At 29.5% G+C, this 27,559-nt stretch overlaps 1 long non-coding RNA gene and 1 other non-coding gene across 2 annotated transcripts; both read right to left on the bottom strand.

Moving 5' to 3' along the window:
• Nucleotides 1-11,363: 11,363 nt before the first annotated feature.
• TRNAK-UUU (transfer RNA lysine (anticodon UUU)) lies at nt 11,364-11,436 on the bottom strand. Its single transcript has one exon. It is a non-coding gene; the product is annotated as a tRNA-Lys (tRNA).
• A 5,598-nt stretch (nt 11,437-17,034) lies between these two features.
• On the bottom strand, nt 17,035-17,730 carry LOC142241101 (uncharacterized). Its single transcript, XR_012723486.1, has 2 exons — nt 17,452-17,730; nt 17,035-17,365 (listed from the first exon to the last, which is right to left on the bottom strand). It is a non-coding gene; the product is annotated as an uncharacterized LOC142241101 (long non-coding RNA).
• Between the last annotated feature and the right edge of the window lie 9,829 nt (nt 17,731-27,559).

Below are 27,559 nucleotides of genomic sequence, written 5' to 3'. Positions count from 1 at the left end.
GCACCGGAGGTCAAATCTGGGGATCGGCTTATATGGGGGCTATATATAATTATGGACTGATATGAACCAATTCATACATGGTTGTTGGACACCATATACTAATATCACGTACCAAATTTCAACCGAATCCGATGAATTTTGCTCTTCCAAGGGGCTCCGGAGGCCAAATCTGGGAATCGGTTTATATGGGGGCTATATATATATATATATATATATATATATATATATATATATATATATATATATATATATATATATATATATATATATATATATATATATATATATATATATATATATATATATATATATATATATATATATATATATATATATATATATATATATATATATATATATATATATATATATATATATATATATATATATATATATATATATATATATATATATATATATATATATATATATATATATATATATATATATATATAAGGACCGATGTGGACCAATTTCTGCATGGTTGTTAGAGACCATACTAACACCATGTACCAAATTTCAGCCGGATCGGATGAAATTTGCTTCTCTTAGAGGCCTCGCAAGTCAAATCGGGGGATCGGTTTATATGGGGGCTATATATAATTATGGACCGATGTGGACCAATTTTTGCATGGTTATTAGAGGCCATATACTAACACCATGTCCCAAATTTCATCCGGATCGGATGAAATTTGCTTCTCTTAGAGGCCTCGCAAACCAATTTTGGGGGTCCGTTTATATGGGGGCTATACGTAAAAGTGGACCGATATGGCCCATTTGCAATACCATCCGACCTACATCAATAACAACTACACCGAAAGAATTCTCTTCGTTAATTTTACGAAGAATTCTTCATTAACTATTCTTCCTGAATTCTTCATTAAAATAACGAAATTTTCATTCATTTTCGTAAATTTTACGAAGAACATTTTACGAATATACGAAACTTCTACGAAACATTCTACATTAACTTTTCTTCGTAAAAAGTTCGTACTTTTAACGAAACTTTCTTCATATTTCATGAATTTTGTGAGGAAGTTTTTACGAATATTTTACGAAACATTCTGCGTTAAAATTTCTTCATAAAAAGTACGAAACATTTTCTTTGAAATAACGAAGAAGTTTCATTGAAGTTGTAAAATTTCCGTTCGCGGCATTAAATTGTCTTTTATAATGTGCTTGAGTGTATTCCTTTATTCTATTTTTTATGCAAGTTTACGCTACTTCTCATTTGGGTGATAGCGCGCTATGAATAAAAGTGAAGCAATAAAACTAAAAATTATTCAAAAACTTAAGATGTAAAGTAGTGATGTCATTTTTCACACTTGCAACTACAACCAAATGCATTTTCGACTATAAATTTTTTTCTAAAAGTTCGAACATTTTTCAGAAAAAAGTACGAAAGTTTTTCATAAAAAGTACGAACATTTTTCATAAAAACTACGAAAATTCTTCATAAAAAGTACGAAACATTTTCATAAAAAGAACGAAATTGTTTCATAAAAAGTACGAAGATTTTTCATAAAAAGTACGAATTTTTTTCTTACAAACTACGAAAATTTTGGAAGAACTTTTCTTCGTAAAAAGTACGAAATATTTCGTACTTTTAATGAAAAGTTTCTTTGGTTGTAAAACAATGACAAATTTCGTACTTTTAACGAAATTTTTCGTTCTTTTTACGAAGAAAATTCTTTCGGTGTACTTGTGCCAAGTTTCAAGTCGATAGCTTGTTTCGTTCGGAAGTTAGCGTGATTTCAACAGACGGACGGACGAACGGACATGCGCAGATCGACTCAGAATTTCACCACGACCCAGAATATATATACTTTATGGGGTCTTAGAGCAATATTTCGACGTGTTACAAACGGAATGACAAAGTTAATATACCCTATGGTGGAGGGTATAATAAAAACTAAAATATTTACAAAATTTTCTATAGAAATAAAATTTTAACAAAATCTATATATAAAATAAAATTTTCTCTGGAAATAAAATTCTGCTAAATTTTCTATAGAAAAAATAAGAAATTAATTTTTGATAAAAATTTCTATAGAAATAAAATTTTGACAAAATAAAAATAAAATTTTAACAAAATTTATATATAAAATAAATTTTTGAAAAATTTTTCTCTGGAAATAAAATTTTGCTAAATTTTCTATACAAAAAAAAAATTTCTATAGAAATATAATTTTGACATCATTTTCTATAGAAATAAAATTTTGACAAACTTTTCTACAGAAATAAAATTTTGAAAAAATTTTATATAGAAATAAAATTTTGACCAAATTTTCTATAGAAATAGAATTAAAAAAAAAAAATTATACATAAAATGAAATTTTGATAAAATTTTCTCTGGAAATAAAATTTTGCGAAATTTTCTTTAGAAAAAATAAAAAATATAATTTTGATAAAAATTTCTATAGAAATAAAATTTTGACACAATTTTCTATAGACATAAAATGTTGACAATATTTTCTATAGAAATAAAATTTTCACAAAATTTTCTATAGAAATAAAATTTTCACAAAATTTTCTATAGAAATAAAATTTTGACAAAATTTTCTATAAGAATAAAATTTTGACAAAATGTTCTATAGAAATAAAATTTTGACAAAATTTTCTATTGAAATAAAATTTTGACAAAATTTTCTATTGAAATAAAATTTTGACAAAATTTTCTATAGAAATAAAATTTCGACCACATTTTGTGAGGAAATAAAATTTTGACAAAATTTGCTATAAAAAATTGCAGAATAAGGTTTTTTTTTTGTTTAGTAGTTTTTCGAATGGCAACCGTAGCTGTGAATCACATGATGGGATCTGTTACACAGACGATATAATAATACTTTTGTAGGGAACGGATCCTAACAGACTCTGTAGGAAGGCAGAAATGGTCATGAGGATGCCATATGATTGGGCAAGACCCAGGGCTTGATTGTCATTTTTTGGGCATGACGATACACCCTCAAAAAAAATCGCTTCTTTAACATATGTTCCAAACATATTTTGCAGGAAGTACATATATTATTGCATACTGCCGAAACATTAATATGTTTGTTTTATGTGAACATATTATATGTTTGGAAGCATTTTGAGCCAAAAATATTATATGCTTGGAAGAATTTTTCCCAAACACGATTGTGCTCATTCCCTAACATACTCGTAATTTTCACTTCCACGAAATTTTTTAGTTATTGGAACCTTTCTCTGTAATACAAATAATGTTGAAGAAATTATTCACTTTTATAAATTTTTTAAATTTTACCTTTCGCCTGCACGGAGAATCGAACCGAGGACCATACAGTTTGTAAGCCAACACACTATCCACTGGGCTACGTAGCTGTTATAGTCACCAGTAGATAATTATCGTTTTAAGTTACATTTATATAGCATAGTTTGCAGCGCCCACGAGCCCATGCAAACATAACATTATTTAACAGAAACATACATTTGTTTGCCACGTGGAGCAGTGGTTAGCATGTCTGCCTTGCATGCAAAGGGTCGTGGGTTCAATCCCTGCTCAGACCGAACATTTTTTTTTTTTTTTTTTTTTTTTTTTTTTAATTTACACATTTATATTTATACTATATTAATTTTTTTTTAAATGAAACTTTGAAATGTGCGTTATTAAAGATTTATAGTCAGTAACAGTGCTTGATATAAATGAAATTGACTGATTTTTGGATAAAATATTATTTTTTATTGCAAAAATAACAATCTTGTAATAAAAAACTGTTTTTGTACAAAACTTTAAAATTTGGAAGGAATTCAAAAACTAACAAAAGAAGAACGTGGAGTCGAGTATAAACATACATACATAATTTTATAATATAAACATAAATTTATTTAGGAGTGAACAGTTTTTTACTAGCATTTAACACCATCGCTCTAAAATTCCTTTTATTTTTCTTTAATAATTCATTTTAAAGAAAATAAACTTTTTAAATTGTTTTAGCTGTAAAACTCGAACTTAATGCCTGCTTTTATATTTGATGGTGTCCGTCAACTCCTCGTGGACTACTTTTTAATAAAGAGGAACTAAAGTTTGTTTTTTTACATTTTACTGTGTAATTTTTCACTATTTCCTCCTTATTTCATTTTACTGTCCCAACTCTAAAAAGAGTATAGTGCCCTTTCGTTATTTTTATGAAGACCCCTGATTTCTTTTAACGAACCAAGAAAAAAATTGTGCCCATAATGCCAAAATGATAAACAAAACACATGTCCACACATACATAAAATGCTGCTCTCAAGGCGAAAACATAAGCTGTTTGTTTTTCAAATGTCTATTCTCTTGGTTCAGAATGTATATTCTCTTTATTCAAATTAAATAATATTTAGACTTAAACATATCAAATTTTTGGCCTTATCATAAAGCCGTTTTCCGAAACAACATACAAGCGGTTTCACAGAAATTGTTCTCTTTTGACTCTTTTGCTGTGTTATATTGATATCTTTCGTCAACTCTCCCGGTTTCCATCTCTATTTCTCTCTATACTCTCTCTGTCGCTTTGAATAAAATATCACAACATATGTATGTTTAGTCGAAATTTGTAAATTTATATATGTTTGTATTCACACATATGGTTTTTATGAAACATTGATGCTCCAAACATAATATATTCTAACATATTAACATAGATGTCCCAAACATTTAGTGTTAGTTTAGGAACATTACATGTTCGCACTTAAATATATTGTGGTTTAAAATCGTGCCCGAAACACATTTTGTTTATATCAGAACATATGAAAAACATATTTTTCTAACAGTGTACTTGTTTCTGATAAAAAAGTATTTAGGAGTATCCATAGACAGGAAACTGAATTGGTAGAGCACATCAAAGAGAGGACTGATAAAACCTACAGATGTTGGGCACTGTGCAGAAGAGTGGTGGGCTCTACACCCTCAAAAAAAATCGCTTCTCTAACATATGTTCCAAACATATTTTGCAGGAAGCACATATATTATTGGATACCGCCGAAACATTAATATATTTGTTTTATGTGAGCATATTATATGTTTGGAAGCATTTTGAGTCCAAAAATAGTATATGCTTGGAAGAATTCCCCAAAGAAGATTGTGTTCATTCCCTCACATAATTTTCACTCCCACGAAATTTTTGAGCTCTTCGCATCATTTTCTGTAATACAAATATGCTGTTTTTTTTTCAAATGTCTATTCTCTTGGTTCCGAATGTCTATTCTCTTTATTCCGAATACTCATTCTACTATTCAAATTAAATAATATTTAGACTTAAGCATACCAAATTTTTGGCCTTATTATAAAACAGTTTTCCGAAACAACATACAAGCAGTTTCACAGAAATTGCTCTCATTTCATTCTCTCGCTGTGTTATGTTGATATCTTTGTATTCAACCCTACCGGTTTCCATCTCTATTTCTTTCTCTATACTAACTCTCTCTCTCTCTCTGTGTCGCTCTCTGAATAAAGTATCACAACATATACATGTTTACTCGAAATTTGTAAATTTATATATGTTTACATTCGCACATATTATTTTTATGAAACATTCATGCCCCAAACATAATATATTCTAACATATTAACATATGTGTCCCAAACATTTCGTGTTAGTTTAGGAACATTACATGTTTGCACTTAAATATATTGTGTTTAAAAATTGTGCCCGAAACACATTTTGTTTATATCGGAACATATGAAAAACATATTTTTCTAACAGTGTATATGTGGCCTGAATACTGGTGGACATCAATGGAGAGAAAGCGTAACATAGAAATTTTACAACGGGTCCAACAATGAAGACCATGCCAATCAGAGCCTAGGAAACAATAATGGACTAGAGAGGTTCAAATCAAAGGCGTAGCCGCTATGGTTGCGATGAGATGAGAGTGTAACATTCTGACGCCTGTAAGAAGGTCCTGGGAGAATGGGATCCCAGAGCAGATACCAGAGGTAAATAACTGCTATACCGATGAATCGAAGATGGGTGACAGTACGAAACCGAGATCCAATTACAGGACCACAGCGCACGGGCACGGGAGTCACATGAAGCGATGTAAGCCAGTGCAACGGTCGGAAGTCGAAGAAAATACTATGCGGTGGCCCAACTAAGAAAAGGAATGGAGAACTACAAAAGGAGAGTAGGACGATAGTCAGGAGGACCGCGGGAATAATGACCGGTACCTAGAATTGACAGCACATCCGTGCCGAATAGTAGCAGTAGAGGATGATGCATGTAGGGCGTGTTTTGAGGATGTTAAGTCCTTGGAATACTACCTTTTTTACTTCCCTGTCTTTACTAGGCAAAGAGTTAACCATATCGGTTAAGAAGTGATTCGGGGCCTGTCCTTGATGGGAAACTGTTACTGGACACGATTTCGACACAGAGTTCATGGAATAAAAATATAATAAAAGAAGAATACGATGGAAAGAAGAAGTTAGAGTGCACAAATAACCCTAATATTAGCTGCCAGCCGACATGAGTCGGGGAAACCTGAATCGTCTTTTCAACCTAACCTAAACTAATCTCACCTATAATTATGGACAGATATGGACTAATTTTTGCACAGTTGTGACAGGTCATATAGCACAATCCCGTACCAAATGTCAACCGGATCGGATGAAATTTGCTCATCAAAGAGCGTCCGAAATCCAATTTTTTGGGAATCGGGTTTTATTGAGGTTATATATAATTATGGACCAATCTGCATGGTAGTTAGAGGCAGGGATCCGGAGCGGTCCATTTTTTTTCGCTCCGCTCCGCTCCCGCTCCGGAGAAAAAAAAACCGCTCCGCTCCTCGCTCCGCTCCGAGAAAAAAAAAATCGCTCCGCTCCGCTCCTCTTCGAGAAAATTATAGTACAAACATTGTATTATTTGTTCAATTGAGTTTTATTTTATTTAGAAAAATCGGGCGGTACATATATGGGAGCTATAGCTAAATCTGAACCGATTTCGATGATTTTTTGCACATATAGTTAGTGCTATAGAAGATTACATTTCGCCAACTTTGAGTAAGATCGGTTGATAAATAAGGGTTTTATGACCTAATTTGACAAAATCGGGCGATACATATATATGGGACCTATATCTAAATCTGAACCGATTTCGATGAAATTTTCAGACTTAAAGGGTGATACAGAAGATTATTTTGTGCTAAATTTGACGACGATCGGTTAGTAAAAAAAGTGCAACGTGACCCCATTTGTCGAAATCGGGCAATACATATATATGGGAGCTATATCTAAATTTGATCCGATTTCTTCCAAATTCAGTAACGTTCGTCTCTGTGCCCAAAAAAACTGTACCAAATTTCATCAAAATCGGTTAATAATTGCGACCGAAATCCTGTGAACAACAAATACATGGACAGACCGACGGATGGACGGACGGACGCCAAGCGCTAGATCGACTCAGGAGGTGATTCTGAGTCGATCGGTATATATTTTATGGGGTCTAAAATCAATATTTCTTGTAGGCACATTTTTTGGCAGATCAAATTTATTATATCCTAACCAATATGTGGTTTAGGGTATAATGACTTTAAAACAATGTGTTGAAATATTTTATTAATTTTGAAGATTTTTTCAGAAATATTAAATCCATTTTGACTTCATTAAAACGAAATTTGCATTCATGTTAGGATACACATTTTTATGTCGAATCACTTAGCTATAAGGACAAACAGACTTCATTGAAAAGTTTAGAGACTTTTAGACAAGGAAAAACTTTTTTTCAGAGAAATACGTCTTCTATTCTAAGCAAAATTCGTATTCGTATTTTAAGCATGTGAAATATTTGGCCTCCCGACAATATTCTTTGCGGTGCACCATCTACTATTTAATATGTGATAGAAACCAAATTTATGAAAATGGACCAAAATGGACCAAATTCTGTTTGGTCTGACCATCGGACCAAATTTAAAAATTAGAAATCTTTTGGACCAATTTTGGTCCGATCGGACCAAAACGGCAACGCTGATTGGAATTGAAAGTCTATACACAGAGTAGAAGTAACTACTCTCCGAAAGTTTTTTTATGTTTTGCAACAGACGTAGAGAAGAGGTTTTGTTATATTTGTAATGTGTGTGTGTATGTTTATGTTTGCAACAACCTCCATCGACATCAGTCCGTGGTATACCTACGAATATTCTTACTCAGATCTAGGGTTACCTAATTTCGCTTTTTTCCCCTTTATTGTATAATAAATGTATATGCGCACATTTTTCAACCAAAATTGAAACTATCCATAATTTTAATTAAATTTTCGAGAACTAATATCAGAAATAAGAGAATGCTAGGATATAGTACAATAGTAAAGCAAATGTGAATGAAAAAAAGCATGTCCGGTTCCAAAGATTTTGTCTACTTTAACAGTTTGGGTATTAATTCCGAGCCAAAGAAGCGGAGAATACAAGTAAGGATACTTTAAAGAAAATTTGGGGGTTATGTACTTGCTTCTAGGAAGCAAATGTTAATTTTTAATTTTTTTAGATTTTTTTTCGTCAGTTGTTATCAAAATCTTTTAAAAACGAGTTAACGAGTTATTTTTTTTTCCATATTAAGACTCGACTTCCAGTAGAAATTATGCTATGTTTCAAGTAAAAAGCGTCTTTAAAATAAAGTGTTGAAAAACATGTCTTATTTTTTAACGATTTTTTGCTTTGTAGGCAAGATGCAAAAAGGAAACAAATTTAAAGACAATTTTATTAATTTTAAAGAATTTTTCTTAATTATTAAAGTCACGTTGACCTTACCTCAAAAATTTTATCTTTCATGTTATGATACACATTTTTAAGTAAAATCACTTAATTATAAGGACATTACAACTTCATTCAAAAGTTTATTGCCTTTTGGACAAGAAAAAAACTTTATTTTAGAGAAATGCGTCTTCCATGTTAAGCAAAACTTGCATTCTTATTCTAAGGACATGGAATCTTTGACTTCACGACAATATTTTTTTCAGTGTAGAAAACTAAAAAATTAAATATAAATAAGATCGTTTAATTGCATTTATTTGACGTTCATTACAAACAACTTTGTAGTAATACGGGATGAAATTGATCGAAAGTACTGTTGTTACTTTTACAACACATACACTGTTAGAAAAATATGTTTTTCATATGTTCCGATATAAACAAAATGTGTTTCGGGCACAATTTTTAAACACAATATATTTAAGTGCAAACATGTAATGTTCCTAAACTAACACAAAATGTTTGCGACACATATGTTAATATGTTAGAATATATTATGTTTGGGGCATGAATGTTTCATAAAAATAATATGCGTGAATGTAAACATATATAAATTTACAAATTTCGAGTAAACATATATATGTTGTGATACTTTATTCAGAGAGCGACAGAGAGAGAGAGAGAGTTAGTATAGAGAAAGAAATAGAGATGGAAACCGGGAGGGTTGAATAAAAAGACATCAACATAACACAGCGAGAGAATGAAATGAGAGCAATTTCTGTGAAACCGCTTGTATGTTGTTTCGGAAAACTGTTTTATAATATGGCCAAAAATTTGGTATGCTTAAGTCTAAATATTATTTAATTTGAATAGTAGATTGAGTATTCGGAATAAAGAGAATAGACATTCGGAACCAAGAAAATACACATTTGAAAAAAAAACAGCATATTTGTATTACAGAAAAAGATGCGAAGAACTCAAAAATTTCGTGGAAGTTAAAAATATGTGAGGGAATGAACACAATCTTCTTTGGGGAATTCTTCAAAATGCTTCCAAACATATAATATGCTCACATAAAACAAACATATTAATGTTTCGGCGGTATCCAATAATATATGTGCTTCCTGCAAAATATGTTTGGAACATATGTTAGAGAAGCGATTTTTTTCGAGGGTGTACTAGATATATATTTTGACATTTGCCGTTTTTGAAAACAATTACTAAAAAACACGTTGTGTTTTCCCCAATGTACGTACGTACAAAAATACATATCGTACATTTTAAACGTTTACTCACACTACGCTAAGTACTAGCTAAATTTGAAATTACCTACACAGTGTAATTTCAAAGTTACACATTTCATTCAAGTAATATTTTATTCGGAGCGGAGCGGTTTTTCATTTGGAAACCGCTCCGCTCCCGCTCCGCTCCGGATTTTAGAAATGCCGCTCCCGCTCCGGCAAAAAAAGGGCTTGCTCCGCTCCGCTCCGGATCCCTGGTTAGAGGGCATGTACTAACATCGTGTACCCAATTTCAACCGGAACGGATGAAGTTTGCTCTTGGAAGAGGTTCCGGAAATCATCTCTGAGGGTCGGTTCATAATGGGGCTATACTTTAAACCTTGTCTGATATGGCCCATTTGCAATACCATCCGACCTACACCAATGGTGAAGGATATAAAAATGAATATTTCATCAAAGCTAATTTAATTTTATTTTATTTCATGGAATTACTTTGTTTGGAGAAAGTTTCCTTTACTTCAATAATTTTTTACGTACATTAGTTAAATGAACTAAAAAACGGGAAAAATTATACACAAATACAGCATAAAGATTAATTAAATTCGTACTTCTCACAAAATAGTTATTTATTTCTTTATATTTGTAAAATTGTACTAGAAATGCGTCCATCGTGAACTTCGTATTGCACTAAAGACATTCTTTGCAATTTTGACGTCCAAGTTTTCCTTCAAACAACAACATTTTCTTTAACAAGAGAAAAAAATTAATTATGTTATGTCTAATAAAATTTCCTGAATTTTTTGAAAAATATTTACTTATTTTTATGATATCGGCGTTTGCAATACTTTCTAGTTTACAATTTTCTAAAACTAATCTAAAATTATATAGTCCCCATATAAACCGGCCCCTAGATTTGACCTCCGGAGCCTCTTGGAGTAGCAAAATTCATCCGATCCGGTTGAAATTTGGTACGTGGTGTATGTTACGTATATAGTCTCTAATTATATATAATTATATATAGCCCCCATATAAATCTACCCCCAGATTTAACCTCCGGAACCTCTTGGAGGAGCAAAATTCATCCGTTCCGGTTGAAACCTGGAGTTAGTATATGGCCGGTTCATAATTATATATAGCCCCCATATAAACCGATAACCAGATTTGACCTCGGGAGCCTCTTGGAGGAGCAAATTTCATCCGATCCGGTTGAAATTTGGTACATTGGACATTATTTCATTTCCATTTTGGGCCTTATTTCTGGGGGGGCTTGTTTCCCGGAGCCCATATGTACATATCCCCAACAGCGTTATAATGTCATAGCAGATATTTTTTGTAAAGCTGAGATGAGTTTTTACTGTTATCCCCTATTCACCATAAAATAACAGGCTATACTTGTGAGGTATTCAAATTTTTATTTAGTTTTTTATTAAAATTAAAAAAATTAAATCGCCCGAGCAGGGACTTGAACCCTGGACCCTTGGATTAAAAGTCCAATGCTCTACCGACTGAGCTACCCGGGCACATAATAGGTTTCAACCAAACAGAGAAGCGTTTCTGTTGTTGTTTAGTTGGTTTACCTTTTACCAACAAAATGGTTCTAGCTAGCTGGAATTTAATGTCGTTCTATTTAAAGCAGAATATGAAATAATTTTTTTCACTTAGCTACTTTTTGTATGAATCATGTTTGTTTGGCAGATGTGTGCGTGTGTGTCTATATCTGTCCCACCTCTATAGAGGGGGACTGATTGTATACCAGTCAGTTTACTTGGTTGGTTGGTTTCGCTGTTTCGTTTACAACTCTGTGTGTCTCTTTACGAGTCCCCATGAATGGTGGCATAATTTTGATCGACAATGACTGATAATAAAAATTCAATTAGTCGGTCGCTAGCAACAAGGCAGCCGCGGCATATGGCTCATGATAAGAAGCACATTTGTTATTATGACAACGAGCCACATATGTGCCTCTGTAAAAGCCTTTAGTTGACAAAAAGAAACGGGGAGGGTTAAATCGCTTGGGGAAATTACAAAAAAAAAAAAAATAAATTATTTTATTAAATAAGTTACATTAAATAAAAGTTATATTAGATTTCTTTTGAGGAGAAAATATTATTAAGGGTGTGAAGTGAAGGTTATTTCAACTAGACTAAAAGCTAAGTACGCAGAAATCCCATTTGGGTTGTCATCATTCAAGCCAAAAATAATCTACCAAAATTTAAAGAAAATTTTATCAAATAAAACAATGTTTGTGGTTCACCCAGAAAAAAGTGTCTTCGAAATTAAAGGAACAAATGTTCATCAATTTAGTTTAGCCATTTTATTTCCATTCAGTTAAATTTTTGTGTCAAATAATAAAATTTACTTGTTTCAGTAAAAAAATCCTAAACTGAAAGCAGTTAGGAATAGTTCATTAATTAGAATAAGGCATGTAATTTTACTAATACTGTTTTCTTCGCTGGGTATAAGAATTTACTACTGAACAAGAAAATTTCATTCACTGATAACAAAGCACTCGTAAAAATAAACAAAAAGCGAACTAAAACCAAGTTTCTTCAAATTTAGTAAAGTTTCTTATAAAATGATAAATTTATTTATTTATTTTATTTATTTATATTCCTACTATGAAGTATTCAATCCTTTCAAAACTTAAGGAAACACACTTATTAGAATATAGGAAAATTTCCTACATTTCTTTTATCTACCTGTAATCGATACCTGTCATCGATATGTTTGCGCGTGGGTTGTTTTTTAGTTGGAATCGCGTTGTTATGGTATACGGATAGATAGTTAAAAAATAAATATAATATAATAAAAAACAAATAAAATATATAAAATATTTGTTGTTTTAAATTAGTGAGAAAAATTTTCGTTTTTTGAAAATTGGTTTATAAAAAAAGAAAACACCAGCAGAATAACAACCCCTTCATTCGACTTCAATTTGGAATCTTCGATTATCAGGTAATATTCAGTGACGCTAACCTTTTGTGAAAAAAATTGGTTTAAGATTTTTTGTTTATATTTGTAGGTATTGAAATTGAAAAAGGTGGACAAAATTGCTATCAGCAACTTATTCAAAGTGAAAGGTACTAGAAGAAGAAAAAAATGTGTTTTAATATTTCAAGGCCAGTCGACGCTGTTGATTCTAAATAAATATATTTAATATATTAATAAAACATGTCTTTTATTGAAGAAAAATTCTGTAGTATAGTGGTACATAAATATAGGAAGATGTTAACTAATGTATGTAATGCATTCTACCTAATTTCTACGAAAATCATATCGTTCAAACAAATAAAAATGTCTTTGGCGCTATACGAAGTTCAATTTTCTTCACAATAAGTTCATTTTAACTTAAAGAAGAGGTCACTTTTTTCTGGGTGTTATTATGAAAAACATGTTTCTTCGAAAGAATATTTGTCAAAATTCCAAATTTTGTCAAAATTATATATTCTATCGAAAATTTTATCAAAATTTTATTTCTATAGAAAATTTTGTCAAAATTATATATTCTATAGAAAATTTTGTCAAAATTTTATTTCTATAGACAATTTTGTCAAAATTTTATTTCTATAGAAAATTTTGTCAAAATTTTATTTCTATAGAAAATTTTGTCAAAATTTTATTTCTACAAATAATTATACTAAAAGGTCAACTATACAACAACTACAAAATTTTATTTCTATAGAAAATGTTATCAAAACTTTATTTCTATAGAAAATTTTGTCAACATTTAATTTCTATGGAAAATTTTGTCAATATTTTATTTCTATAGAAAATTTTGTCAAAATTTTATTTCTATAGAAAATTTTGTCAATATTTCATTTCTATGGAAAATTTTTTCAAAATTTTATTTCTATAGAAAATTTTGTCAACATTTCATTTCTATGGAAAATTTTGTCAACATTTTTTTCTATAGAAAATTTTGTCAAAATTTTTTTCTATAGAAAATTTTGTCAAAATTGTATTTCTATAGAAAATTTTGTCAAAATTTTATTTCATCATTGCTGTTGTTTTTGATTTCAGCTTAAAACCATGCATTGACTAAACTACAAGTTTACCTTAACCAAGAGAGGAAAAGAATGTTTGTCAAATTTATTTGGGCAAAGCCCTATAGCAAGATGGTTGGATGGACGTTTCGAAATTACCACGTTTCGGAACTACCACATTCCTCATCAGCATCCTCTACTTGCAGCAAAACTATCAACCAATTATCAGAATAAATACAGGCGGTTCACTAAACCCAAAAATTAAAAACAACAACAATCATTAAAGAAAAAAAAACAACAATAACAAACAAAACGAGTGAAAATTTTATTTCTATAGAAAATTTTATCAAAATTTTATTTCTATAGAAAATTTTGTCAAAATTTTATTTCTATAGAAAATTTTGTCAAAATTTTATTTTTATAGAAAATTTTTTCAACATTTTATTTCTATAGAAAATTTTGTCAACATTTTATTTCTATAGAAAATTTTATCAAAATTTTATTTCTATAGAAAATTTTGTCAAAATTTTATTTCTATAGAATATTTTGCCAAATTATATTTTTTATAGAAAATGTTATCAAAATTTTATTTCTCTAGAAATTTTTGTCAACATTTTATTTCTATAGAAAATTTTGTCAACATTTTATTTCTATGGAAAATATTGTCAAAATTTTATTTCTAAAGAAAATTTTGTCAAAATTTTATTTCTATAGACAATTTTGTCAAAATTTTATTTCTATAGAAAATTTTGTCAAAATTATATATTCTATAGAAAATTTTGTCAAAATTTTATTTCTATAGAAAATTTTGTCAAAATTTTATTTCTATAGACAATTTTGTCAAAATTTTATTTCTATAGAAAATTTTGTCAAAATTTTATTTCTATAGACAATTTTGTCAAAATTTTATTTCTATAGAAAATTTTGTCAAAATTTTATTTCTACAAATAATTATACTAAAAGGTCAACTATACAACAACTACAAAATTTTATTTCTATAGAAAATTTTGTCAACATTTTATTTCTATAGAAAATTTTGTCAACATTTTATTTCTATGGAAAATATTGTCAAAATTTTATTTCTAAAGAAAATTTTGTCAAAATTTTATTTCTATAGACAATTTTGTCAAAATTTTATTTCTATAGAAAATTTTGTCAAAATTTTATTTCTATAGAAAATTTTGTCAAAATTTTATTTCTATAGAAAATTTTGTCAAAATTTTATTTCTATAGAATATTTTGCCAAATTATATTTTTTATAGAAAATGTTATCAAAATTTTATTTCTCTAGAAATTTTTGTCAACATTTTATTTCTATAGAAAATTTTGTCAACATTTTATTTCTATGGAAAATATTGTCAAAATTTTATTTCTAAAGAAAATTTTGTCAAAATTTTATTTCTATAGACAATTTTGTCAAAATTTTATTTCTATAGAAAATTTTGTCAAAATTTTATTTCTATAGACAATTTTGTCAAAATTTTATTTCTATAGAAAATTTTGTCAAAATTTTATTTCTACAAATAATTATACTAAAAGGTCAACTATACAACAACTACAAAATTTTATTTCTATAGAAAATTTTATCAAAATTTTATTTCTATAGAAAATTTTGTCAACATTTAATTTCTATGGAAAATTTTGTCAAAATTTTATTTCTATAGAAATTTTTTTCAAAATTTTATTTTTATAGAAAATTTTTTCAAAATTTTATTTCTATAGAAAATTTTATCAAAATTTTATTTCTATAGAAAATTTTGTCAACATTTCATTTCTATGGAAAATTTTGTCAACATTTTTTTCTATAGAAAATTTTGTCAAAATTTTATTTCAACAGAAAATTTTGTCAAAATTTTATTTCATCATTGCTGTTGTCTTTGATTTCAGCTTAAAATCATGCATTGACTAAACTACAAGTGTAGCTTAACCAAGAGAGGAAATGAATGTTTGTCAAATTTATTTGGGCAAAGCCCTATAGACTGCAAGATGGTTGGATGGACGTTTCGGAATTACCACCTTTCGGAACTACCACATTCCTCATCAGCATCCTCTACTTGCAGCAAAACTATCAACCAATTATCAGAATAAATACAGGCGGTTCACTAAACCCAAAAATCAAAACAACAATAACAAACAAAACGAATGAAAATTTTATTTCTATAGAAAATGTTGTCAAAATCTTATTTCTATAGAAAATGTTGTCAAAATTTTATATCTATAGAAAATTTTGTCAAAATGTTATTTCTATAGAAAATTTTTTCAACATTTTATTTCTATAGAAAATTTTGTCAACATTTTATTTCTATAGAAAATTTTATCAAAATTTTATTTCTATAGAAAATTTTGTCAAAATTTTATTTCTATAGAATATTTTGCCAAATTATATTTTTTATAGAAAATGTTATCAAAATTTTATTTCTCTAAAAATTTTTGTCAACATTTTATTTCTATAGAAAATTTTGTCAACATTTTATTTCTATGGAAAATATTGTCAAAATTTTATTTCTATAGAAAATTTTGTCAAAATTTTATTTCTATAGACAATTTTGTCAAAATTTTATTTCTATAGAAAATTTTGTCAAAATTTTATTTCTATGGAAAATTTTGTCAAAATTTTATTTCTATAGAAAATTTTTTCAAAATTTTATTTTTATAGAAAATTTTGTCAAAATTTTATTTCTATAGAAAATTTTTTCAAAATTTTATTTCTATAGAAAATTTTGTCAACATTTCATTTCTATGGAAAATTTTGTCAACATTTTTTTCTATAGAAAATTTTGTCAAAATTTTATTTCTACAGAAAATTTTGTCAAAATTGTATTTCTATAGAAAATTTTGTCAAAATTTTATTTCTATAGAAAAATTTGTCAACATTTCACACAGAGAATACAGATTGGTTGTGATAACCAAATTTATTTCCAACCTCTTTTGGGCAGTTGCAGCTATCTGTCTGGCAGTTGTGTCACTCGACAAATTCGGTCGACTCAATCGAATGATGGGAGTTACAACTTATAATGTATATGGAGTTGGCTATGACAGCCAATAAAATTGGTGATTGGAACCTTCATGTTTCGGTTGTATCATCCAACCTTAATAATCCCCACAACCGATTTGAATGATAATTCTATAGCCGCGAGCATTGTATTTTTTGCATATATTTAAATATTTCAGTACATACACCAATACAAATTGTAGATTAAATTTATTTCATTTTTCGTCCAAAAAAGTCACAATTTAAACCTTGGCCCAGAATCAGGAAATCGTTCTATGCATCAAAAATATATATGGTCCTCTATTTTATAGATATCAATAATTTAACATTCGTGATGTGAAAATATTTGGTAAAATCGTTCAGATTTAGGAATATTTTCCACACCCAACTGCTTTCGTCTCTGAAATGTAGCTTTTTAAAAGCCAGGTCTGAATCGCTGGTTAATCCGTATTGTTGCATACCTTAAAAATGGATCTATATAGTTGAGAAACAAACAAATAAAATTAGAATGTTAGAGGATACATGTATCCATTTTGGAATTTATAAAAGTTAGAACTTACTCGCAAATGTATCAAATCTTCGATGTCACGTGTTATAGGTCGTAGTGCCGGCGCATTTTATTAGATCCGCTCTAAATTTAGTGATTTTGTTTGAATCAAATAAACATACGTCTTCTTTGGACACTAAATAATTTGTTATAATAGAAATGACATTTGAGAAATCTATCAAATGGCATTCGGCTGAGAATACCGTATATCAGTGAGGACAACAGAATGATAGTAACAAAATTTATTTAAAGTAGGTCATGTCAATCATGTAGGTATGTCAATCGAATACTAATAAAATTGTTCTAGAAAGAGAAATTTAGTTGCTACAACCATTTGTTTTGAATCACAAACGAATATCTATTGAAATTATAACCAAATGGTATTAAGGGCACAAAAATGTTTGTGATTGAAGAAAATAGATCATCACAATTGATATTTAATACTCAATATAGAATTTTCGTTAGTACAACTGATTTCCAACCAATCTGTTTTCTGTGTGCATTTCTATGGAAAATTTTTTCAACATTTTATTTCTATAGAAAATTTTTTCAAAAATTTTATTTCTCTAGAAAATTTTGTCAAAATTTTATTTCTCCAGAAAATTTTGTCAAAATTTTATTTCTCTGGAAAATTTTGTCAAAAATTTATTTCTCTAGAAAATTTTGTCAAAATTTTATTTCTATAGAAAATTTTATCAAAATTTTATTTCTATAGAAAATTTTTTCAAAATTTTATTTTTATAGAAAAATGTTGATTTCTATAGAAAATGTTGTCAAACTTTTATTTTTATAGAAATTTTGTCAGAATTTTATAAAGTTTGAGACAATTCTATTCAGCTCAACCATTCAGCTCAAAATTAACCAAGTATTGGCCTATATGGGGACTATATCAAAAAGTGGACCATATATAGCATTTTTCAAATCAAATATATCCTTTTTCCGATCAAATGAAACCTTTTTCAAACCAAATGAAACTTTTTCATTTCAAATGAGACTTTTTTCATATAAAAGTAATCTCTAAAATCAAACTACAAGCATCCTACAAAATTTTTATCGAATATATCGCTAAAACGAACAATGTGCTTTTTTGTTTAAAATTCCTTTGAAGAATTATGTCTTACGTGTACATTCCAAGCACTGCTACAATTATTTCTATCCAAATTTTATTTTATGAATGCACGCTGTATTATATATAAACTCTCTTTAATTGAATATACAATGAAAAAATATTGAATTAATATGAAAGATTATGCAATCTAAATTTTAGGACACGCAATTTACACAATATTTAGGAAAAAATTATTTGAATTAATGAAATGTTAAATTAAAGAAAGTTTATAATCATTGCTTCAAATTTTTTTCATTAAATTTAGGACACGAATGATAGAAATTTGTGTCCCTCCTTTAAAGTCCTATGTCTTTGAATCAAGGCATATTTTCTTGAATTAAAGAAAAATATTGTGTATTTAAAGAACTAGTTTTTAAATTATTTGGGATAAGATATTTTGAGGTTATAGGATGAGACACATTTTGAACAAAAAAAATATTGATCTAATATGAAAGATAATGCAGCCTAAATATTTGGACACGCACTTTACACAATTTTTTCATTAAATTTAGGACACGAATCATGGGAATTTGCATCCCTCTGTTTAAATTAACTTAACAGATCCCTCTGTTTTTGGTTGAAAAAAAACACTATGTCTTTTAAATTAACTAAGGCTAAGATATATTTTGAGGATTTTGCATTTTTGATTTAAAGTTGTTGTTGTTTTATTTAAAGACATTTTTTGAATTAAGAAACCTTTTTTTATTTTGAAATATTTTTTATAACTTGGGTTTTTAAAATGACATTTTTTTTTGTACGTGAACAACTTTATTGGTATGTCGCATATAGAGAATTACATTTCGATAAATGCGATCTATATCTTCATGTTAATTTTATTGATTGAAAGCTAGATAATGGATTTATTTCAAAAAAGTCGCTTCTTTGTCTCGGAATCAATACCAAAGGGAAGATTATAATCTTTTTCTTTTTTTTTTTTTGAGTGTACACAAAAGTTATTCATAAATTTATTAGGTCATTTAATTACATTAAAATCACTAAAATCAATTTATAACAAATAACAAACTAATTTATTGAATAAATAAAATAAATTAATTAATTCAATTCAAGGGTAGTAGGCTTGAAATTTTCTTTAAAAAATACATCTCAAATGATTATTATTTGGTCTTAAATGCCATCGCGGAGAAAGTAAATATTTTTTTTTTCGTACGGCATCAAATAGTACATTCAAATCCGAACTATATTTTTTTATCGAAATTTTTCATATGTTAAATCGGTCTTAATATTTTTAGTCATGTCATTTGTTTTCTTCTTGGCGTTCCATATGTACGTAATAAAAATCTGGGTCAAATGTAAATATATTCTACATCATTAACATACATTCATTAAAAACAAAAACAACAAGTATATACGGCCGTAAGTTCGGCCAGGCCGAATCTTATCTACCCTCCACCATGGATTGCGTATATACTTCTACGGAAAACTGTCATTCACAATTGAATTGCTTGGGTTGTGGTATTTTAAAACTTCGTTTTCTAAATTGTGAGTTAGTCCATACGTGGTATATTATTAGACAAAAAAGGTATGTATGTATATGGGGGCTATATACAATTATGAACTTGATATAGACCAATTTTTGTGTGATTGGGGATCGATTTATCTGAGGGCTATATATAACTATAGATCGATATGGACCTAGTTAGGCGTGGTTGTTAACGGCCATGTGCCAAATTTCAACTGACTCGGATGAAATTTGCTCCTCCAAGAGGCTCCAAAACCAAATCTCGGGATCGGTTTATATGGGGGCTATATATGATCATGGACTGATATATACGACTTTTAGCATGGTTCTTACATATCATATACTACCTCCACGTACCAAATTTCAACAAAATCGGATGAATTTTGCTTTTCCAAAAGGCACCGGAGGTCAAATCTGGGGATCGGTTACATGGGGGCTATATATAATTATGGACTGATATGAACCAATTCCTGCATGGTTGTTGGATACCATATACTAACATCATGTACCAAATTTCAACCGAATCGGATGAATTTTGCTCTTCCAAGGGGCTCCGGAGGTCAAATCTGGGGATCGGTTTATATGGGTGCTATATATAATTATGGACCGATTTCGACCAATGTTTGCATGGGTGTTCGAGGCCATATATTAACACAACGTACCAAATTTTAACTGATTAAGATGAATTTTGGTCTTCCAAGGGGCTCCGGAGGTCAAATCAGATCGTTATATTGGGGGCCTATATATAATTATGGACCGATGTGGACCAATTTTTACGTGGTCATTAGAGACCATATACTAACACCATGTACCAAATTTCAGCCGGATCGGATGAAATTTGTTCCTCTTAGAGGCTCCGCAAGCCAAATCTGGGGATCGGTTTATATGGGGGCTATATATAATTATGCATCGATGTTGACCACTTTTTGCATGGTTGTTAGAGATCGTATGCTGACACCATGTACCAAATTTCAGCTGGATCGGGTGAAATTTGCTTCTCTTAGAGGCTCCGCAAGCCACATCGCGGGATCGGTTTGTATGGGGGCTATATATAATTATTGACCGATGTGGACCAATTTTAGTATGGTTGTTAGAGTCCAGTTATGCTGGTGACATTTCTGAGGGTTTCAAAGCTTCTCTAAGTGGTTTCACTGGAATGTGGAACGCCGTTCGGACTCGGCTATAAAAAGGAGGTCCCTTGTCATGGAGGTTAACATGGAATCGGGCAGCACTCAGTGATAAGAGAGAAGTTCACCACTGTGGTATCACAATGGACTGAATAAAGACCATATGCTAACACTACGTACAAAATTTCAGCCGGATCGGAAGAAATTTGCTTCTTTTAGAGGATGCGCAAGCCAAATTTGGGGGTCCGTTTATATGGGGGCTATACGTAAAAGTGGAACCGATATGGCCCAATTGCAATACCATCCGACCTACATCAATAACAACTACTTGTGCAAAGTTGCAAGTCGATAGCTTGTTTCGTTCGGAAGTTAGCGTGATTTCAACAGACGGACGGACGGACGGACATGCTCAGATCGACTCAGAATTTCACCACGACTCAGAAAAAGTTTCATTTCAAATGAAATAGGTTTCATTTAATTTGAAAAAGGTTTCATTTAAAATGTAACAAGTTTAATTTAAAATGTAAATAGTTTCAATTGAAGTGAAAATGCTATATACCAAATTCGGCACAGCTCTTTATGGTCCTAAAATACCTCCAGGTTTTCAATTTCATAGAAAACGGATAAAAGTAGCGATGCCTATATGGTCATATATGGGGGCTACTTAGCAACATAGCTGAACTTAACCTGCCTGCAGACAAAAGCCAAATTTATGCAAAATTTCAGCACGATAGCTCCATTGTTGAAGGCTGTAGCGTGAATACAACATACGAACATCTTGAATTTTTAATTTTCGGAAATTTCGTTTGGACTTTTTCGAAAAGAGTTAGTTCTAAATATTATTTTCCGGCACTTGCTTCGTACACCGAAAAAATTCCGTAGTTAAACTAACGCTAATTTTAACTTACTTTTATTGAAAAAAATTATTTTTTGGTAGTTAAATTTTATTATTTTTTGCGAAATTTTCCACAGCTCAATGAAATTTTCCTCTTTTTAAGTATATCTCAAACATTTTATAATCTAAACGTGAATATAAAGTTCAATGGCCGTACACATAAGAAATTTTCGTACGATTCCCAAAAAATGGTTAAAATGGTCATGATTTGGCGCCAATGATTTTCTTAGTTACTTTTAGTTCATTTTTTCTTCTATGAGAGGGTGCAATTTCTTGAATTGCAGTTAAAAAGTACACCAGTGCATTAAATGTTCCTGATTTTAACAACGCTTTGTGAAAATCTGAAAATGTGGAATACAATTTAGTTTAATTTGATGGTGGCTCAATCTTGCAATAAAATAGTTTACTTTTTTCTGTGTAAATAGAAAATACGCCTTTTGCAGTATTATTAGTTACAATAACTATAATATGTTTAGCGTAAACAATGATCCAGCCTATTTTTAACATAGGTAGTTGTCGCATTTAATAAATATGCAACATATAGTATTAAAAACACTTTACCCATAAAAACTGAAATACAAACAGATTGCAATATTTTACTCTGGGTTGCTTTTATTATTCGACAAATAAACAAAATGGACGAAGGACCAACAAACAGCCAAACCCAAATGATAATGACAAATCCCTCGGACAAAGCACAAAAAAAAAATAAAAACCTTGGGCAATGGTTTCGAAAATCGAAAATCTGGAAATGTATGAGACCAAAGTATGGGTGCATGACAGGAATCAGAGTATGAATCGGATCCTATGCAGTCAGCCTGCCTACAATCCATGGACCGTTTGTGCGTACGAATGTTAATTGAGAAAAATGAACTCAATGTTCCAATATTTGTTGTACTTATTACAGGACATTTGTTTAAACATATTTCTATGATAGAGTTGTAATTACACCAACAACAAAAAATCCGTTTGGAAGGTAAAGGATATACTGTGCATTTGCACTGGTAGAAAAAGTTTCGTTAATACGATGAATTTCTACGTTGTATTAACGAAATTCTTCATTAAAAGTCAGCCAACGTAACATTTCGTTATAACAACGTAATTTTACGTTATATTTAAGAAACCCTTTATGGAATACATTTCGTAGTATTAACGAATAATTACGTTGCTATTACGTAGCCTTTTCGTTGTATTAACGAATATTATTCGTTGTATGAATGTAGCTTATACGTTGTATGAATGAAAATCATTCATTGTATGAACCCAGTTTTTTCATTGTATTAATGAAAGGCGAACGTTGTATAAATGAACACAAACGTTCTACTAATGAAACCCAACCAATTAGTGCATTTGAGTGTAGTCATTGGTAGTGATTTTTTTTTTGTTAAGATCTCTGAAATATAATTTATATACAGTAGGAAATAATATTTACTGATAAATTAAGTAATTTAATAATCATATATTGTGACTTTCACTTAAGAAAAAAAGCCTCTTATATTTAAGATCAAAAAATGATAGTCGTATCGCCGTGTCCATTTATCCAATTTTTCTGCAAACAAGGTTAATTACGCTAATTGTTCCGCCTTCTTCGTCTGAAAGTTCACTTCTCCGGGGCATTTTCACTAAAGATTAAAAATGTACACTAAATTTCTTGCGAATATACAAAAAACACCAATTTAACTCACCTCACCCATTTATGTTTATTATTCACAACGAAACTGTAATGAGCCTGTGCACTCTTCAGCGAAAAGAACGTAAATGTTGTTAATGTTTGCCTCAGACAAGTTGAACTTTTTACCGTTTGTTTTTCAAGACGCACACGCAAACATGTGCTTATTGCCATGCTTACATGTGTATGTACAAATTACATAGACGCTACAGACGTATTAGAGAGAGTATGGAGAGACGTTTTAGAGAGAGAGAGTAAGGAGAGGCAGAAGTACTCGAAACTCCCATTCGTATTATTAATGAACATATTTCATTAATATGACGAAATATAACAATTAAAAATTTATTTTTTAACGATCCATATCATTATATTAACGATCGCTTTCGTTTTATAAATGAAATTTTCAATTCCAGTTTCGGAGTATATAAAACGATTATTTTAAGGGCTAAAGGTTTCCAGAAGTTACTCGCTATGTGCAAATGACTATAATAATTCCATCTTGGAAAAAATTTTATTGTAATTCTTGAAAAAATTACAAAGTTAATATTCGTAATATTAACGAAACGTGTTTCATTAATATAACGAAAAACCAAACCACAAAATTGTCTTTTAACTATTGATTTCGTTGTATTAACGATCACTTTCGTTCTTATAACGAACAATTTCGTAATAATAACGAAAAATAATCAACGAAGCCCGTTCGTTAATAGTACGAAACGTTTTTCTACCAGTGTGGCAAGAGTGAGTGAGTGAGTAGTAGGACAGATCAACAAAAGGATGTGGTCAGCAATGTAAATTCAGACACAAACAACTCTTGGTACTGTGAACTGTGTTCACCCCTTTTTGTGTCTTTTCATCGTCCGTTCAATGTGACAAGTATCCAAACAAGGACATTTTTGCTTTACTCAATTCCAACAACAGCAGAGAAAATTTTTAATTGAAATAATTTACTTTATGCTTTTGGGAGTTTTGGGAATTAAATTTGCACTCGGATCCAATTGAATTTTAATGCTCCAGCACTAGGGCTGAGGAGGTTGTTCATTGAACCCTCACATTCTGTGATTTTCATATTTCCGATAAATACATTATACAGTCGTCCTTTGGTTGATTGTGTGGACCATTTCGTTTGTCCTTATTTCATGTGTCAGTAAATGAAAGTTTACTAAAGATTTCATGTCCAGTTATTGCCTATTTGTAGACTGTTTCTATACATACACTGACAAAAATGTCTACGTGATATTAAAGGTTACGCAATCTAAATTTTAGGATGCGCAATTTACAAAATATTAAGGACAAATTTCTTTAAAGTAATGAAATTTTAATTTAATTTAATTTTAATTTTTGCTTCAATAATTTTTTCATTAAATTTAGGATACAAATTTTGTAAATTTCCCTCCGTTAGAGGCGGATGGCTTTGAACTAAGGAAAATTTTCTATAAAAGTTCTATAAATGATATATGTATCCTTATTTTAATTTAATTGATCCTAGAATTACAGCCAAATACACGGATGAAAAAGACTGTTTTTCATATGTTTGGCTATAAACATTATATGTTTGGAACACAAATTTTTAAACACAATATTTTTGAGTGCAAGCATATAATGTTCATAAACTAGCATAACATGTTTGGGACATATATGTTAATATGTTAGAACATATTATGTTTGGGACATAAAATGTTTGTAAATATAATATGCTTGGATGCAAACATATATTAATTTAGAAATAGCCTATAAACATATATGTGTTTAATAGCTTGGAGCGCTATTTAACAGGGAGCGATATTGAATTAAGTTGGTGGTTGTTGCTTGTTATTACAAAATTAACTTCTTATTTTTGCTTGGGCAATTGATCAGCTACTTCTTTGATCCTTACAAACTGTGTGGTCCGCTGTTCGAATCCCCGTCCGGCAAAAGGTAAAATTAAAATAAAAAAAATCATAAAATTTAATAATTTCTTCTACAATGTTTGTATTACTGAAAAAGGTGCTAAGAACTAAAAAATCTCGTGGAAGTGAGAAAGATGTCGGGGAATATACAATTGGGCAGAAACAAAATTTTGAGCATTCAGGTCGAAAACCTATGTTAGCACTTATATTACCTGTTTATTTTCATAATTCATTATGATTGTAAATATATAAATAAATAAATAAAATTTTGAGCACAATATTGTTTGGGAGAATTTTTTTAAAGCATATAATATTTTTGGGTGCAAAATGCTTCCAAACATATTATATGGTCACATAATAACATGATGTTTTTTGGAAGACAACATTACTGAATTTGGATGCAAAAATACAAAATGTTTGGAACTTAGACTACCCAAACATATATTGTTTAGACCAATATGCTTTCAAACATATTATATATTGGTAGAGATCAAATATATAAATGTTTGGGCAATACCCAAAAATGTATATGCTTGAAGCAAAATATGTTTGGGAGTATATGTTACAGAAGCGATTTTTTGTGAGGGTGTAGGTCGCTAAAAAATATTCTTCTCCAAAAATTTTCTATAGAAATAAAATTTTGACAAAATGTTCTATAGAAATAAAATTTTGAAAAAAAAATTCAATAGGAATAAAATTTTGACAAAATTTTCTATAGGAATAAAATTTTGAAAAAAATTTCTATAGGAATAAAATTTTGACAAAATTTTCTATAGGAATAAAATTTTGACAAAATTTTCTATTGGAATAACATTTTGACAAAATTTTCTATAGGAATAAAATTTTTGACAAAATGTTCTATAGAAATAAAATTTTGACAACATTTTCTATAGAAATAAAATTTTGAAATAATTTTCTATAGAAATAAAATTTTAACAAAATTTTCTACAGAAATAAAATTTTGACAAAATTTTCTATAGGTATAAAATTTTGACAAAAACTTCCTATAGGAATAAAATTTTGACAAAATTTTCTATGGGAATAAAATGACTAAACTACAAGTGTAGCTTAACCAACAGAGGAAAAGTATGCTTGTCAAATTTATTTGGGCAAAGCCCAGTCTATAGGGCTTTGCCCAAATAATTCCGAAACAGCTGTATATCCAACCATCTTGCAGTCTATAGGGCTTTGCCCAAATAAATTTGACAAGCATACTTTTCCTCTGTTGGTTAAGCTACACTTGTAGTTTAGTCAATGCATGGCTTTAAGCTGAGATCAAAAAAAAGAATAAAATTTTGACAAAATTTTCTATAGGAATAAAATTTTGACAAAATTTTCTATAGGAATAAATAAAAAGAAATAAAATTTTCTGTAGAAATACAATTTTGACCAAATTTTCAACCGAAAATATTCGAGTGGCAACCGTTAATCAATAACAAATTCCTTAAAGGAAGGACAAAATCTTTGGATCCAAGAAACTTTTTTGGAGTGTATGGAGGTATATGTGTGTGTTTGGTTATGTCGTCTGTGTTCAATAAATTTATCAATTTATTATATTTACTCCTGAATGCACACATAGACATTCACAATGAAATGAGTCCTTTTGCTGTATGTATGATTGGGACTGAAATTACAAAATAAATGAATACACACACATACGCAGACATTTGCTCAAAAATGCATGCATTACATATCAGTTATAAAACGCATTCACAGGACATGTACTTTCACTTTGACACTTAGATGTGAAGAAGTAGAGATGTCAATTCTATTAAGTTTTTTTATATTGAAATGGCAAGAAATTAAGAGAATATAATCATGGCAACACATGTAGAAGGAAACGGAAATTAAGTTTATGGTGAATAGTTAAGTTTATGTCAAAATTGCCATTGGCAAATAAACTATCAAGTGTTTTATTCTTCGGACGAAATTTTATTTTTATAGAAAATTTTG

This window comes from Haematobia irritans, chromosome 5, assembly GCF_050003625.1.
Source record: "Haematobia irritans isolate KBUSLIRL chromosome 5, ASM5000362v1, whole genome shotgun sequence".
Classification (NCBI taxonomy): domain Eukaryota; kingdom Metazoa; phylum Arthropoda; class Insecta; order Diptera; family Muscidae; genus Haematobia; species Haematobia irritans.
This window is presented reverse-complemented; position numbering and strand designations above follow the sequence as displayed.